Source organism: Melitaea cinxia, chromosome Z (genome assembly GCF_905220565.1).
Source record: "Melitaea cinxia chromosome Z, ilMelCinx1.1, whole genome shotgun sequence".
Classification (NCBI taxonomy): Eukaryota; Metazoa; Arthropoda; class Insecta; order Lepidoptera; family Nymphalidae; genus Melitaea; species Melitaea cinxia.
The window spans coordinates 8846547-8862479 of NC_059424.1; the positions used below are offsets into that span (position 1 = coordinate 8846547).

At 32.4% G+C, this 15933-nt stretch overlaps 1 long non-coding RNA gene across 2 annotated transcripts in view; it reads right to left on the minus strand.

Moving 5' to 3' along the window:
- Positions 1-619: 619 nt before the first annotated feature.
- Positions 620-15933, minus strand: part of LOC123668715 — a 28940-nt gene continuing 13626 nt past the window's right edge. For both annotated transcript variants that reach the window (XR_006745631.1, XR_006745632.1), the window contains exon 2: positions 620-850. This is a non-coding gene — a long non-coding RNA (uncharacterized LOC123668715). The remainder of the gene's footprint in view (positions 851-15933) is intronic.

Below are 15933 nucleotides of genomic sequence, written 5' to 3' on the forward strand. Positions count from 1 at the left end.
TACTTATATATATTATGTATGTGAGTAAATATGTGTTTGTATGTAAGTACGAGAGTTTATTTATGCTACCATAACCGTTAAGTGTCTTGAACATTTTATTCAGATATAACAGGAATGGAGAAATGTATATATATATTCTTTATATCTTACGTTTTACAACAAGTAACAAATTTTGGAATTAATTTTATGCTGACTTCCGAAAATAATCAATACCATATCAATACACAATATTTTGTTTACGATAAAATGAGCAAGTTCATATTTTTTCAAAAATGACGTTTAATATTGTGTGTTTCAACCGACTATAAAAAGCAGAAGGTAATAACCTCGACTGTATTTTTTGTTTGTGTTACATCATAACTTTTACTGGGTGTACCGATTTCGATGATTCTTTTTTTAATCGAAAGCTGGTGCTTGTCGTGTGTTCGTGGTAAGAGTTAAGTTTAGTTATCTCTAATAATGCGTATTTACTTGACTATTTTTTCGTTTACCTACGTTGTATTATTACTGGTCCATGTTATTGAAGTCGGTTTTTTTTCGTTTGCAGGCAAACAAAATTATTATAAGTAATTTTTTCGATAAGTTTTATTTAAAAAGGTATTCTATAGAAACTGGAAAATAGTTAAATAAACCAAGAATTTATTTATAACATTTTCTTTTTTATATCCGAGTCGCATAATATCACAGTCAAATAATTTTAATGTAGCATCTACAAAATCATCTCGTGATCCCGATCTGCGGTTCGCTGGGGCAGTAGGGACGCGGCTGGATCGATCGAAGGGTGGCGAACCCCTTGCAGGGTGCGCCACGGCACCCTGCACGTCTCTCGTCGCACCCCCGCTGATATCACCTACGTAAAAGATGATTCGTGTTCATAAAATGACGTAGAAGGACATTGACCGAAATGTTGCGACTTTTAAACTGTAGCATGAAGTTTTTTGGCCTTTGACAACGTTATATTTACTAACAATTAAAACTTTTTTAATATTGTCTAATTTTTATTTGTTCAACTTTAAATGAACTAGTTTATTATAAAAAATAAGCTTATTTTTTTATTTTATTATGTCTTTATACCTGGTACCTGCCAGTCTTTATAAGTTAAACTTTATATTTGGTCATTGCTTTTATCGGTGTTGGGATCATGCGCTAAGAAATTTTTTATGGATCTGTACATATTCATAAATAAGAAATGTTTTCGGTAAGTATTTTGAAATTTGGTGTATTATACCTTTTCACAGTATGGAGACAAAAATTCAAAGAAATAATTGTCGAATCTTTGCCAAAAATTATATTTTTCTCTTAAATAGAGCAGATAAAATGATATCATACGTTCTTGAACAGTACTTTTTTTAAATGAAAATTTCTATTTGTAGAGACAGAATATATACCAGATATTTTTTACTTCATTTCTTTTTTTTACATTGTGCTTCATGTAACTCTCGTAGTGAAGTTGGTCAAAATTAAAATAAAATGGATGTATTATAATGCTGATTAATATACGGTGTGGTCAATGAAAATTGTGAAAAAACGTGTATGTGCTATCCTTTTTACTTAAGTAATTCAAACAAAAAATAATGTGTGTGTACATAAAACTTAAAACTAACTAAGACACAAGACTTAAACTAACGATATACGCGTACAAATATATTTCCCGTATGACACAAGTATGGCCCCATTAGCCGGGATCAATACATAGACCATTCACGTCCCTGACTGGCATGAGCGTTTTTTAAAACAAACCACGTCATAATTATGTACAAATAAGATACTTATTCAAAAGAATATTAAAAAATAGTCAACGCAACCATTAATTTACCAGTGGCATAAACTATATTATGTTCGATAAACTTCACACAGTTTAGCTCTACTTAATTTAAAAAAAAATTAGTAAAGTTTAATAGTATAATTTGCAAATTGAATAGCCTTGGACCTTTTAAAGTAAGAAGTCCAAGACTGATACTATTATAGGATATAGCCTTCAAAACATGATCACACTTCAGCCTATCGCAGTCCACTGCTGGACATAGGCCTCCCCAAGTTCGCGCCACACATCCCGGTCTTCCGCAATCCTCATCCAGCCTACACCGGCAATCTTACGAAAGTAACCGACATAGCCCACAGAATTAGCAAGTTGAAGTGGCAGTGGGCTGGTCATCAGTGTCGCAGGACCGAGGGCCGTTGGAGTAGACGGGTCCTAGAGTGGAGACCGCGTCTTGGCAAACGCAGTGTGGGACGTCCTCCGGCCCGTTGGACCGACGATCTACGTAAAACATGATCATCAGATTCATATTTGGTTTAAGAAAGTACGATCATATCTCAGATTATCGAGCACAGCTTAACTGGCTTAAAATAAGAGAACGCCGCAACTTACATCTTCTATCTTTTCTCTACTCTATCCTTTCCCTCCCACTACTCCCCCATACCTAAAAAAATGTTTTACTTTTCTTGGCTCGGACGTGCCCAGTATGTTAAGCCTTCGTTCTCAGGGTGACAACAGACTTAAACATCCTATATCGCACAGTCAATGTTACAGCGAATCTTTTTGTGTTAAGGCTGTAAAACTGTGGAATGCCCTCCCGCGAGACATTCGCCAAACAGAGTCGATTGATATTTTTAAACGACGTGTTAAAAAAACATTTTCTCTCTACATATTTTATGTATCTAATTATTTTTTATGCATATCTATAATATAAAAATGAGTCGCTAAATGTGTTGCTAAGCGCAAAACTCGAGAACGGTTGGACCGATTTTCTAATTCTTTTTTTTAAATATTCCTTGAAGTACGAGGATGGTTCTTACGGAGAGAAAAATTAAAAAAAAAAATTTTTTTAATTCCCTGAAAAAGTCTAAAAACAACACTTTTCTATACTCCCATACAAAAGATTTGTGATAATACTTAAAAGTCAATTTGAACTTTAATACCATACGATAAAGTTTGTGTTAGGCGATACGAAGTTCGCCGGGTCAGCTAGTTATTATATAAATATATGTTTGTCTCAATGTAATTATGTATGTGTATGTTATATGTATGTATGTATGTGTGTATATATGTGTTTTATGTATATTATATACTAAAATATTTACTTATATGTTTTTTTTTCTTTTTTAATAATTATGTAAGTCTATCATATCGTAGTTTTTGTCTATTTATAATTGATTTTTACTCCTTAATTTGTGCACACCTTAACCGTTGCTACTGTATCGTGTCCAGTACCCAAAGGTTATCTGGAAGAAATCGCTATATAGCGATAAGATCGCCTTTGTACATCTTGTATTGTATCTTTCTTTATATGTGTCTGTAGTTCGGTGTACATTGTAGGAAGTTCTAAACTAATTAGCCGTATAAATCAATTTCAACTACCTCCTGTAATTTTTGATGGCATTGAAATCCTATATAGTGAAAACGTGAAGAATCTAGGCGTTATTTTTGATTAACACCTGTCATGAGGCCCGCAGATTTGTGAAGTCAGTCGTAAGGTTTTTGCTTCGGCTGGATCTCTTCGCAGGCTGTGTATTTTACATCCTATTCCCACCAAAATTGCTCTTACACATAGTCTTCTATTACCAATTCTGGATTACGCGGATACATGTTATCTTGACATTACTGAGCAGCAGATTAATAAACTTGAGTGACTCCAGAATTTATTTAGGTATACGATTCGTATTTGGTCTTCGCAAATATGACCATATCTATGAATTCCGTAAAAATACTCAAGTGGCTCCCAATTCGCTTTCGCAGGAATACGCATATTTTCAACTTACTTATTTCTAGTCTATTTAACTCTGTTGCACCTGCTTATATAAAGCAACGATACTATATAAATAACGAAGTCTTCGTTCTGAGGATAGCTTACTTCTTGAAATTCCCTCTCACTCCTCTTCCTTTTATACTAAATCTTTCACTGTTCAAGCTTCTCGAATTTGGAATTCTTTACCCTTGCATATTAGGCGTGTAGAGCCGCTTTCTATTTTGAAAAAGGCTGTCAGGTAACATTTTTTTGATATTTAACGTGAATAAAATTATATATATATATCTATGTATGTTTGTATGTATGTATTTATGTATGTATGTATCTATCTATGTATGTACTTAGATGTATACGTGCTTAAGTAAATATATTCACACGTTTATGTTACAATTTGTACACTTACACCGACACAATACCATCTTCTCTGCCCCTAGGTTGCCTGGAAGAGATCGCTTTTCAGCGATAAGGCCGCCCTTTGTACCTCATGATACTCTGTTAAAATCAATCTGATATGTATTATTTCTGTTTTGGTGTACAATAAAGTGTATTGTTATGTTATGTTATGTTAAGTACTCCGACTATACTCAAACTTCGTATAGTGTAGGTATTGTCGAACATCAACGGCAAATGATCAGGCGATCAAGATAAGTAAAAAAAAAACGATTTTTGAAAAGCGCGTAATGTCGATGCGAGATTATTATTAAACTCTTAATGTTCTCGTCCTACTCACTCACCTACTAGGCAGATTATAATTGTTTTACCAAACATATTAATATTTTTCCGTTATTATATTGTTATATACTATTAATATCTGACGCACTCGAGTACCTATTTCTTTGTAACTGAATACACGCTCTGCTGAAAGGATACTTAGTATAACATATAACATCATATAACCTTTTTTTTCCTCATTTCATCACATAATCTTCACAATCGAATAGGTCCCCACGACGCTTGAATAAATCTACAATTAGCTTTCTGGCCTCCACTACCGCAATAAAATTCCAATGAAATAAAGGATAATAAAATACGTTAATATTTGAAACTGTAAAGTGTGTATGATTATTTTATTGTTCCATTAAAATATTAAAGAAAAAAAAAAAAAAGATTAACAGACGAATTGCAAAAAACTCATTAGATCAAATTGTTTAAATTAATGTACATTTATTTCTAGCTTCTGCCCGCGACTTCGTCCGCGTGGAATAGGAACAATTCTGTCATACATGATTTTTGCGAAACTGCAGCACATGCAGCGGAAGCTTTCAAAAGAAAAAAAAAACCGATTTTGAAATATTCTTCATTGGTGCTCCGCTTGTATAGATATCGTGATTTCGGTTTTATTTGTGGTTGCCATCCTGTCACTTAAATGATTGTTATCGGTATTTTTTTTCTGGAAAATCGTGTTTTTTGGGTATTATATTTAAATACGAATTACGTACTGATGAAATATGAATCATATTTTTCGATCTTACCGACATTACTATAAAAAAAATATGAACTGTTCCTTTAAAATTAATATAAGGTAAATCTTAATATATCTATTAAATTACGTGTCACGTTGTTTGTCCGCAAAGGACTCCTAAACTACTTAACCGATTTTAATCAAATTTGGATACCCACATAAAATATTTGTTAAGAGCCATTTCACAATTTTACGCTCTGCAAGTTTAGGTAAATTTGGTCGCATCGCGCGAGTCGTACGAGCCGCGTGATCTTTGTGCTAGTACGTATAGTGTGACAACCAAAAGACCATCGTGATAATTTTCTGATGTATAATAAAAATTATAACTATGGTATAAAATGTTTTTTACATAATTAATTTGTTAAAAATTTCAAGTATGTTATATAACAACAGTCAATAAATTTAAAATAAAATTAAAAAAAAAAAACAATTTTATGAAACAATTTTTTTAAATTGATTTAGTTTTTTCAGTTTACGAATGAATCTAATATTTACGATATGAATAAAAAAGCATTTAATGACATCGACACCGACAAACATATTAATTAACAAATAACAAGACAAACAGATTGAAATGCCTATTTGGATTGATAGTGTGAGAAAAGAAAATTAAATTATACATTTGTTTACAGAAATTATCATTATATTATTTTACAGTCATTTTCGTAATATGTTTATTTTATTTATATTTTATTATGAAAGTATCAAATGCGTTTTATCCGCTATAACAACAGGCGCTTGGCGCGTGTGAGCGAAAGAGACGGCTGCGCAGATTTTGGCGTGGACCTTACCTCTAAGAGCGCTAGCGCTCGAATGATTTACCGGGCTTGATGCGTGGCAATATATACTATCTTTTTATTATTTAATATAAAATGTATTAAAAATAATTACATCTTTTAATTATTTTTTTTTGTATTCCTTAATGATGTAAGTTTACTTTGATGAAGATAGTTCGTTAAAATTTCTTAGTTTTCTAAGAGAAATATCGCTTTTAAAATTGTACTTATTTGGAAAATATTCGTAACTTTAAATTTTTTTTATCGTTTAATAGAGATACAAATGGAATAAAAATCTATGATAGTGGACAACAAAATTATATTCCACATATTATGATATTTTTTTAAAATGGTTTCAACGTAGAGGTTATTGAAAAGTAGGACTTCAAATTATACATTGCGACCGTTTACCCAGGGAGGAGGCTGATTAAAAGGTTAATAATTTTATACACATAATATAAATCAAAATTCTGATCTGACTATGGACTACAACAAAGGTTGGTCTATTATATTTCAAGAATATAAATTACATTATTGCATCCAACACTGAGATTAACGACGTCAAAATATTACAATTTCGCGGATTGTTACCGATTTATGTGAAATGGCTCTTAAATACGCCGTGCGTTTTTTTATTGGAACGAAGTTCCTTACGGCAGGCTTGACATTTGGATGGGCGAGCGAACTGAAAAAAATGTAATACTAAAACCGTAAGAAAAATATATAACGCAAGTGACGTAATATCAGTTACACGACTGTATAATATGACGATTGTAAAACTAAAATATTACTAGTACACTTTTTTTTTAAATTATTTATGTAATTTTATACCTTCGACAAAAATAAATAAAGCCATATGTTTTTTTTATTTCACTTAATAGTTTGAATTATTATTATTATTATTTTGTTTGATTTATTTTATTTTACGGTATTTGTTATTTTCTAAAATACTAAATTTCCTAAATACTTTTATGTACTTAATTAAAAACCAATCAACAAAATTAAAAAAAAAATCAAGGACTAGAAAATATATATAAAATTCAACATTTTTTTTCAAATTGTGTTGGTTCTATACTATCCGAAGGAACTTCTTTTCTACCTGGTGTGCCATGTTTTATTTACAATAGTTTAACTTCAGAACAGCAGTTCTAAAACTGTCTAGATTTGCCAGGATGGTCCGACACTGACAGCTTTTCGTTGTTATAACGATGAAATAAATATATTAAGTATACTAATAATATCTGCTTGGTTGTTTGTTTGTGTTTTTTTTTTACCTTTACCTGGGTGATCGAGCTTATCTCGGTATTTTTAGTAAATCGTGTTTTTTGGAAATCATATTTAAATATGAATTACATATTTATAAAATATGGAATACTATTTTGTTACCGACAATGATAAAAAATATAAATAAATATAAAAAAGCAAAAAGAAAATATAAAAATAAATAATGATAAAATATGACTAATATTTTTCTATTTTACAAACATTATTAAAAATAACGAGTAGGTACAATTAGAAAAAAAAGAAAACATAGTAATCGACTGAGGATTCGAACCGTGGTCTTTTCGAACGATCGCGACCGGCCGATTTCTCACCTGAGCTATTACAACTTTACTGACAATTGCGAAATTTACCTTCGTATTCTAACGATATTTTTTCATTGTCTAAAAACTGGGATAAAACGACATTTTCTAAAAATGAATCCTAGCTAGATTTATTTATCTCCCCCGAAATCCACTGGATACTAAATTTTATGAAAATCGTTGAAGCCGTTTCCGAGATTATATATATATACATATATATCTAATCTATAAAATTCTCGTGTCGCGGTGTTTGTAGTTAAACTTCTCCGAAACGGCTTGACCGATTCTCATGAAATTTTGTGTGTATATTGGGTAGTTCTGAGAATCGAACAACATCTATTTTTCTAAGGGCAGTCCACCCCTAAAAAAAATTTTTTAATTTTGTGATAAATTATTTATTTTTTATTTTATTATGATTTGGCGTTGAAAAATACATACAATCCTAAATTTTCACCTTTCTACCACCAACCCCTATTTTTAAATAGCGTTTAGTGGCAAGACAACGTTTGCCGAGTCAGCTAGTATATATACCTACATATACAAGAATTTCTCGTTTAATAGTATAAGATACATCTATAACTAAACTACTAATACTACTACTACTACTGACTACGCTGTTAGATCTGGATCCTGCTTTTCTCCAGTACCCTAACTCGGTCTTCAACATTCCGAGCACAGGTCTAGCGATCGTGGTGTCGCGTTTGTGTATGGAAACTTTTAAGCTATGCTCCAGAATGGCTGTCGCTGTGTCAACTATCGCTCGGACAATGAACTTGGTATTTAAAGTTTCTCAGATCAGCTCTGGATAGTGATGATCTCGTCATAGGCCTGCCCATGAGTCATGATGCGCGACCCTTCACCGGTTCCGTATCCTTGGTCCAACAGGGTTTTCTTTTCCTCTTGTGTATAGACTAAATGCCCAGTTCTTCATTTAGTCATTGGTATTTGCGCGCCAGTCTACCTATTTCTGCTCACAGAGTGAAACAGAGTTGGACGAGTATCTGTGAGTATGTACATCGCTGATGACACATGCAACGTTAATGGGGCCCCGGCACGTGCAAGACAAGTCCCAAATGATATTTGTTGTCAAGTAATTTCGAAGAGATTTTCTCTGTCGATATATGGCAACTGTATAACGTTTCCAATGAGTATATCCAAAGTGATTCCTAAGGGCTTCACCCAACGTTAAGCGGTTGCAGTTTGTACTCTCATTGATTTCATTTACCAGAATGGAAGAAATAGTGCACACCCTTGATCTAGTCTTTTCGCCAAAGTGACAAGCCAGTTTTTTTTAAGTCCTTGGCAGCTTTACCCGTGGTTGTAGCTACTTCTTGATTGTCATCGAAGTTCTCCAAGATGTAGGCTGTCTTCCCGTAGCCTGGAACCCCATTAATCTATGTTAATTTTGGCAGTTGCCAGCCGCACCATAGCCGCATTAATGTTTCGGACGCCTAAGATGGATTTGGCCATCTCAAGTATCCAGTCATCCAGCATTACCCTTGTGCACTTGACGACCACCACAATCGGATCTCCCGTAGATGTTAAATCGCTAAAACTATTAAATTTCCTTATTTACTACGATAATTATTAAAGTTCCTTATTTACTACGATACTTTAATATTTTGAGAGACGGTCGATTGACTACTAAATAAAAAATAAAAAAAATGTTTTTCCATTTAATCATTTAAACAAATGTTCTAAATAATATGAATCGATGTTCTCGCAACAATAATAAGATTATCGCTAAACTTTTTACACTGTTTAAGTCTAAACTTCTAATTTTGTTATATGAATATTTAATGTTTATGATCTAATTGTTCTATTTGAGGATTGAATTTTTGACATTTGTGCAGCGATAATAAAGTGCAAATTGACTCTTTTACGTTAGGAATATACCTGCATTGCTTAGACAACAGTGAGTGTTTGTAATTTAATATGAACTTTATTGAAAAGCAATAAAGTTCAAATTAACTATACATTTTACTTAGAAAACGTTTGTATGGGAAAAAGAAAAGGGCTGTTTTTAGGGTATTCCCGGAAATAATTCAAATTTTTTTTGCCGTAAAAACCATCCTTGGACTTCAACAAATATTTAAAAATAACAATTGTTAAAATTTCAGTTAAAACTTCTTTCGGATAATATAGGAGCAACACAATTTGCAAAAAAAAAAGTTTATAATAATAATAATATTAATAATAAAAACTATTTATTTAAGTGCATAAAAGTATTTAGGAAATTTAGTATTTTAGAAAGTAACAAATAACTTAAAATAAATAAATCAAAGAAAAGAAAAATTTCAAATAATTTAATAAAATAAAAAACATACATCTTAATTTTTTTTTTCGACAGGATAAAATTACATAAATAAGTAAAAAAAAAATTTATTAGTAATATAGGTAATTTCTATTAATCAATTCTCATCATTAAATTCTATTACTGAAACTATTGGCTTCTGGTAACTTTATAAAATAAGATACAGTCATATGCTTGCGATTCTATTTTGTGCAAATATCTTGATAAACAGCATCAATAGTAGTACCATATCTCGTAGTTGATTCTTTTGGATTGTAAGTTAAATTTTTCTAAAAGGAATGTTTTTAGTGGTTCTGATTTTTCATCTGCAAGATTGACGTTAAAGTCACCAGACAAAATCATCGGAAGCTGATGGAAGTTTTCACCAAGTATTTCAGAAACCTCTTCAGTATATTCTTTCAGTGCTCGATGGATGGAATGTTTTACATCGTCCATTTTCGTATTTGGTGAAATGTAGATTATTACCATGACAATTTCAACCCCGTTGTTCGTTTTACATATAGCTGAACAAAGTCTACAACTCCCGTACGTCTAACATTCATTGTCAGTATTTTTAACCGGCTTCAAAAAATGAGGAGGTAACTCAATTCGACCGTATATATATGTATGTTCGGGGATAACTTCGTCGTTTATAAACCGATTTTGATCATTCATTCTTTTTTTGTTGGAATGAATGACCATGATAAGGAAACCAGGATCTGATGATGGGATCCTAGAGAAATCGAGGGAAACCCGAACGAAAATCCGTCAAATTCAAATCATAATTTTTTACTGATTTTGATGGTTTTTAATTTAATCGAAAGTCGATGTTTCATCATGTTTTTTTTTCGTTTGCTAGCAAACACAATTATTAATTACAAGAATACGTAGTCTCTCTTACTACAATTAGAATACGTAATGGATTTCACGAGAATTTTTGTAAAAGTATAGTAACCACAAGCAAGAAGTAATCAATACAAGTCGACGCAGTTGCTACTGCACAGAGCGCGTAACATTGATTAGCGCAGAGGAGATTATATTAGGTATTTGTGTAATGGATTTTAAACTGTATGCTTGTGTATGATACACATAAAATGTTCACAAAATGTAATATTATGTAATTTATGATAAACAGGAATTTTTAGTAAGTAATACGAACGTAAATTAAATGTTGTTTATAAATACAAGTTTTAAACACATACATACCATCCCCATCCCCATCGAAAGAGGAGTAAGACCAGGCGACCTCCTATTACCTCGAATATTTATAGCAGTACTGGAATCGATTATCGGCCAATTAAATTGGGATAAAACTGGAATATGTATAAAAGGTAAATATATCAGCCACCTGAGGTTTGCCGATATCATTTTTCTACTATCAAAAAATAGCACTGAGCTGGAATCAATGTTGGTAACATTATAACAAGCAAGTGATGCAGGACTAGAAATGAACCTATGCAAAGCAAAACTCACGACAAATGCCGCATAAAACTATATGACTAGATAACACACCGGTAGAATACGTTGAGAGCTATACATACGAGTATATATCTAGGGAAACATATTTCCTTCCAAAAACGAAACAGTGATATAGAGGTAGATAGAAGGCTAACAACGACATGGAAAAAGTTTTGGAGCCTAAAGGAAATCTTAATAATTGTGTTTGCTCGCAATTGAAAAAAACCGACTTTGATTACATCGACAAGTAATACAACGTAAGTAGATGAAAAAAATTAACAAACGCACTAGTCGTCACTACGACGACGAAGTTATCCCCGAACGTACATAATATATATATATATATATATATATATATACATATATATATACATATATATATACATATATATACATATATATATATATACATATATATATAATTATATATAAATGAATGACAATCGTATAACCAGTATCGTAATCGTAATAAATAAATAAAATACAAAAAAGCGTAGCAACGCGCGCAGGGTACATGTATATTTTCTTATCTTCATTTATTTCTCTTTTTTCTTTATCCGCAGTAAATATTGTTTTATGCGAGCTTGAAATTAAGGGAAAAATAATAAATTCTAGGGAAGTAACGGACCTTAGCGTTGAAAGTTCAGACTCCCTTGTAAATTATTTAGACTGTTTGTATATTTAGGTTTATATTATCTTAATAGGTATCTTAAAATACAAAAAAAAAAAAAACAATTACAAAAATTTTGCTAGTTTATTTTTTTATCATGATGTTAGTCCAATCTTACTCTACCTACGTAAACTTTAAACTTTAATCTCTCAACCATTGGAAATCGGAATAAAATCATAACAATTTTTAGCGATGACTTCTTTATTTTTGATTAATTTCTTTTAATTGTAAATACTCCCTGCTAACTACTCCTCAAAATATAATTCATATTGTACCTACATAATAAAAACTTTGAGTTCCAGTAAACATTGGTTATGTTTAGATTAAAAGCTCGGCAAGTGTTTACATCCGTTGTTTCCGATATACATATGTGTGAAATCGGATCTCCGCCTTAGTATGGATTGTTACTTATTTGCATGTGTTAGATGCAAATTTGGTATTACACAAAATATTCATTTCGTTATTTTTATAAATAAAATTGTAAAAAATGCTATTTTAGTTTATGTACCGTATATACATACATATATGCATTTAGTAAAAAGCGATTATTTTAATATTACAAACAGACACTCCAATTTTATTTACTTTAACAGTTTACAGTTAAAGTGACATAATTATATTTTAGCAATTTTGTTTTGGTGTGGAAATTTAAACTGTATTTACCTAGCACTGTGGTTTTTTTAACAAAACAAGAATCAAAGTATTCTTTGTCTGACAAAAGGTTTTCGACGGTTTAGCTGTTTTTTTTTTTTTCAACTAGCACAACACAAAAATTTATTTACACGCTTATCTCTACTTTTTCAATTAATCCACATAATAGTTGTTCGACTCATAACTGCGTTCCTGCACTGGTTCTGTAGATGTTATAGATCTCATTCAACATGAAAATAAAACTCTTACCCGCTTTTTAAATTTTATTTTGTTTTAATATGTTTAAATAGAACAATATAACTATGAAAAATTGGACATTTCATATATAAAATCAATGAGTCATTAACTTATCATGAAACCTTAAAAACTGCTGGACGTATAAATTTGAGGCAAAGATGTACCTAGTTAATAGTTAGCAGACGTCGTCTAAGAACGGATTTTGGAAATAGGTCCCTCATTAGAGAGGTCTAAAGGCTCTACCGGTTTTTACACTTAATTTTTTGAGTTGTGCACTTAAAATTTGACAGAGAGGTAGTTATTTCCTAGGAGACGTTAACCAAGAACGGATTTGAGACAGGGGTCCACAAATCGGGTCTAAGGGGACTGGAAAGCTTTTATAAAAGCCCTTAAATTTTGTGCTTCAAACTTGAATTTTTATACATATTTAGTTTAGAGTTAGTTGACGTCTGCTAGGAAGGAATTTTACAACAGAACTGGGTTGAGGTGATCTAAGTCTCGCATGTTTGTATGCAAGTTCTTCAGGCTTTGTGCTACAGGCTTGAAATTTAGCAGAGATAGTTAATAGTTAGTATACATCTACTATGAATGAATATTACGATAAAGCCCCATTCGGGAGGCCTAAAGTTATTAAAAAAGTCCCTTCAGCCTATTTTTAACATTCCACTATTAACATTCCACTGCTGGACCTGAGGCCTCCCCAAGTTTTGTCCATAGTCACCACGCTGGGCAGGCGGGTTAGTGACCGCAGTACTGGCTTTATTGCACGGAAGACGCTACTGCCCGTTTTCAGCCTGTGAATTTGAAAGCCAGCAGTTGGATGGTTATCCCGCCATCGGTTGGCTTTTTAAGTTTCAAGGTGGTAGTGGGACAGCTATCCCTTAGTCGCCTCTTACGTCACCCACGGGAAGAGAGGGGGTAGCTATATTTTTTACTGACGTTACACATAGCATATATTAAAAAAGTAAAAGTCATAAAATGTTTGTGCCACAAATTTAAAAATTGTTCGCTTAGAACCGATTTTGTGACAGAACCGGGTTAAGACGGTTTAAGGACTTCCACAACTTTGTATGAAAGTCCTTTATTTTGTGTGCTACACACAGTACAAGTTAATAGTTAACTAGCGACCCGCTCCAGCTTCGTACGGGTGAAATGCTGATACTAAATGTACTACAGAATGTCTTTCATTCACAGCTTTATTGTCATTAGACAATACAAACATGTTTTCTTTAGAGGTTACTCTTGAATTGATAAATTATTATTTTAGTCTAATCATATTCAACCTAATGTACTTACTATAAATGCAGTTTAAAAATTAACCTTAATACCAACTAAAGTACGAACATACGATTTCGAAAAAATTGTCACGCCCCCGGCCGGTACCGTTGCAACCGTTATGTCCCTATATTTTAAATCTGTAATATCTTTGAAAATATTCATTTAAATTACATGCTGTAAAAGGCCATATTTAATTATAGGGTTATCCCTAAGAGATAGGCATATACCATCGTGGACTTTTTTGTAGACCTTTTTGAGATGTAAAATGCTGTAGTACATTATTTTGATCTATCTCGTAGGGTTCAGCCAGTGTTTGCAATGTAAGCGCGAAAAATGTATTTATTTACGACATCACATTAGAAACCTCTAAAATTATCAGTATTCCTCTACTATATTGTGCATGTATTATACATATAAACCTTCTTCTTGAATCATTCTATCTATTAAAAAACCGCATCAAAATCTGTTGCGTAGTATTAAAGATCTAAGCATACATAGGAACAGCCAGACAGAGGGAAGCAACTTTATTTTATACTATGTAGTGACGTCCACTAAGTACAGATTAGATTAGTAAGTAGAAATTTATTCGTTTTACTTAATTTACTTAAAATAGCTTGAGAAGACCTGAAGGAAGTCGGTTTTCAAATGATCGCTCCATGAAGTGTGATCAAGGGCGAGCTCTCAGAGCAGTTTGATAGTTCTAGCTTACGAAAGGTGAACCATAAATACGAAATTTGAAACCATAAATGTGATATACAAAGAAATCTTAAATTGTTGTAATTATACACTACACATACTCTCAAAGGAACTAATTTAGTCAATCATTCTGTAAATACCTTACCTATAAAGTTTCGTAACAAAGACTTTAGTAACCATAGGGCTCTCCCACATAGAGACTGTGTCATTACGGATTCTGCGTTTAACTGACGCACTTTATTCGACGTCGCACAAAATTAGACGGTTCTTGGAAATCAAATAAACAATAACACAAAAGTGGTTAAGTTTGATTATTAATTTCAACTAGTGTCCTACCGCAGCTTAGCACGTGTAAAGTTTACGTAATTTAATAATAAAAGAAAATTATCCATGAAATACACAATATAAGTGAAAAAACTTCTTGAAGAAAATAAAGTTAGAAATCATCAATTAAGTTTCATATTGTCTTCACTGTCATTCATATTTATTATTTATAGATTAAAGAATCATAAGCAGGTATATTAGTAAATAATATAAGGAAATCGTTTTAGTTCAGAGTCTTGATGACTGAGCTTCATCTTACAAATACTCCTTATCATATCATTCGACGGCGACTTAATTGATGACGTCATTTCCGTTGAACCCGTTGTTCCCAAAAGTATTTAAAGTGACTTTATAACATTGATACAGAGGGTTATTAAAACATCGAATGTTACCATGAGTTGATTGATTGATTCTGGTCTAGCGGCTTGCGTGTTCTGTTGACGCCTACGGTCGCGGGTTCGATTCCCGCTCGGAGTATTTTTGTATTTGGATAAATATTCATTTCCGATCTATGCGTCTGTCCTTCTATGTCTCCCTATCGTGCTTCGGAGAGCACATGAAGCTGTCGGTCCTGGTTGGTATTACAGAAACCTGATAGCGATCGCTACAGCGGTATACTACGGTGCTACTATAAGCGGTAAGATATTCGTCACCCGCATATTAGCATCGTGATCGATTAAATTCCGACCCTACCGAACGACCAAACCGAAGTGGAGCCCAGAGAAAGACTATTTTCAACTGTTTTTGCAACTTTTC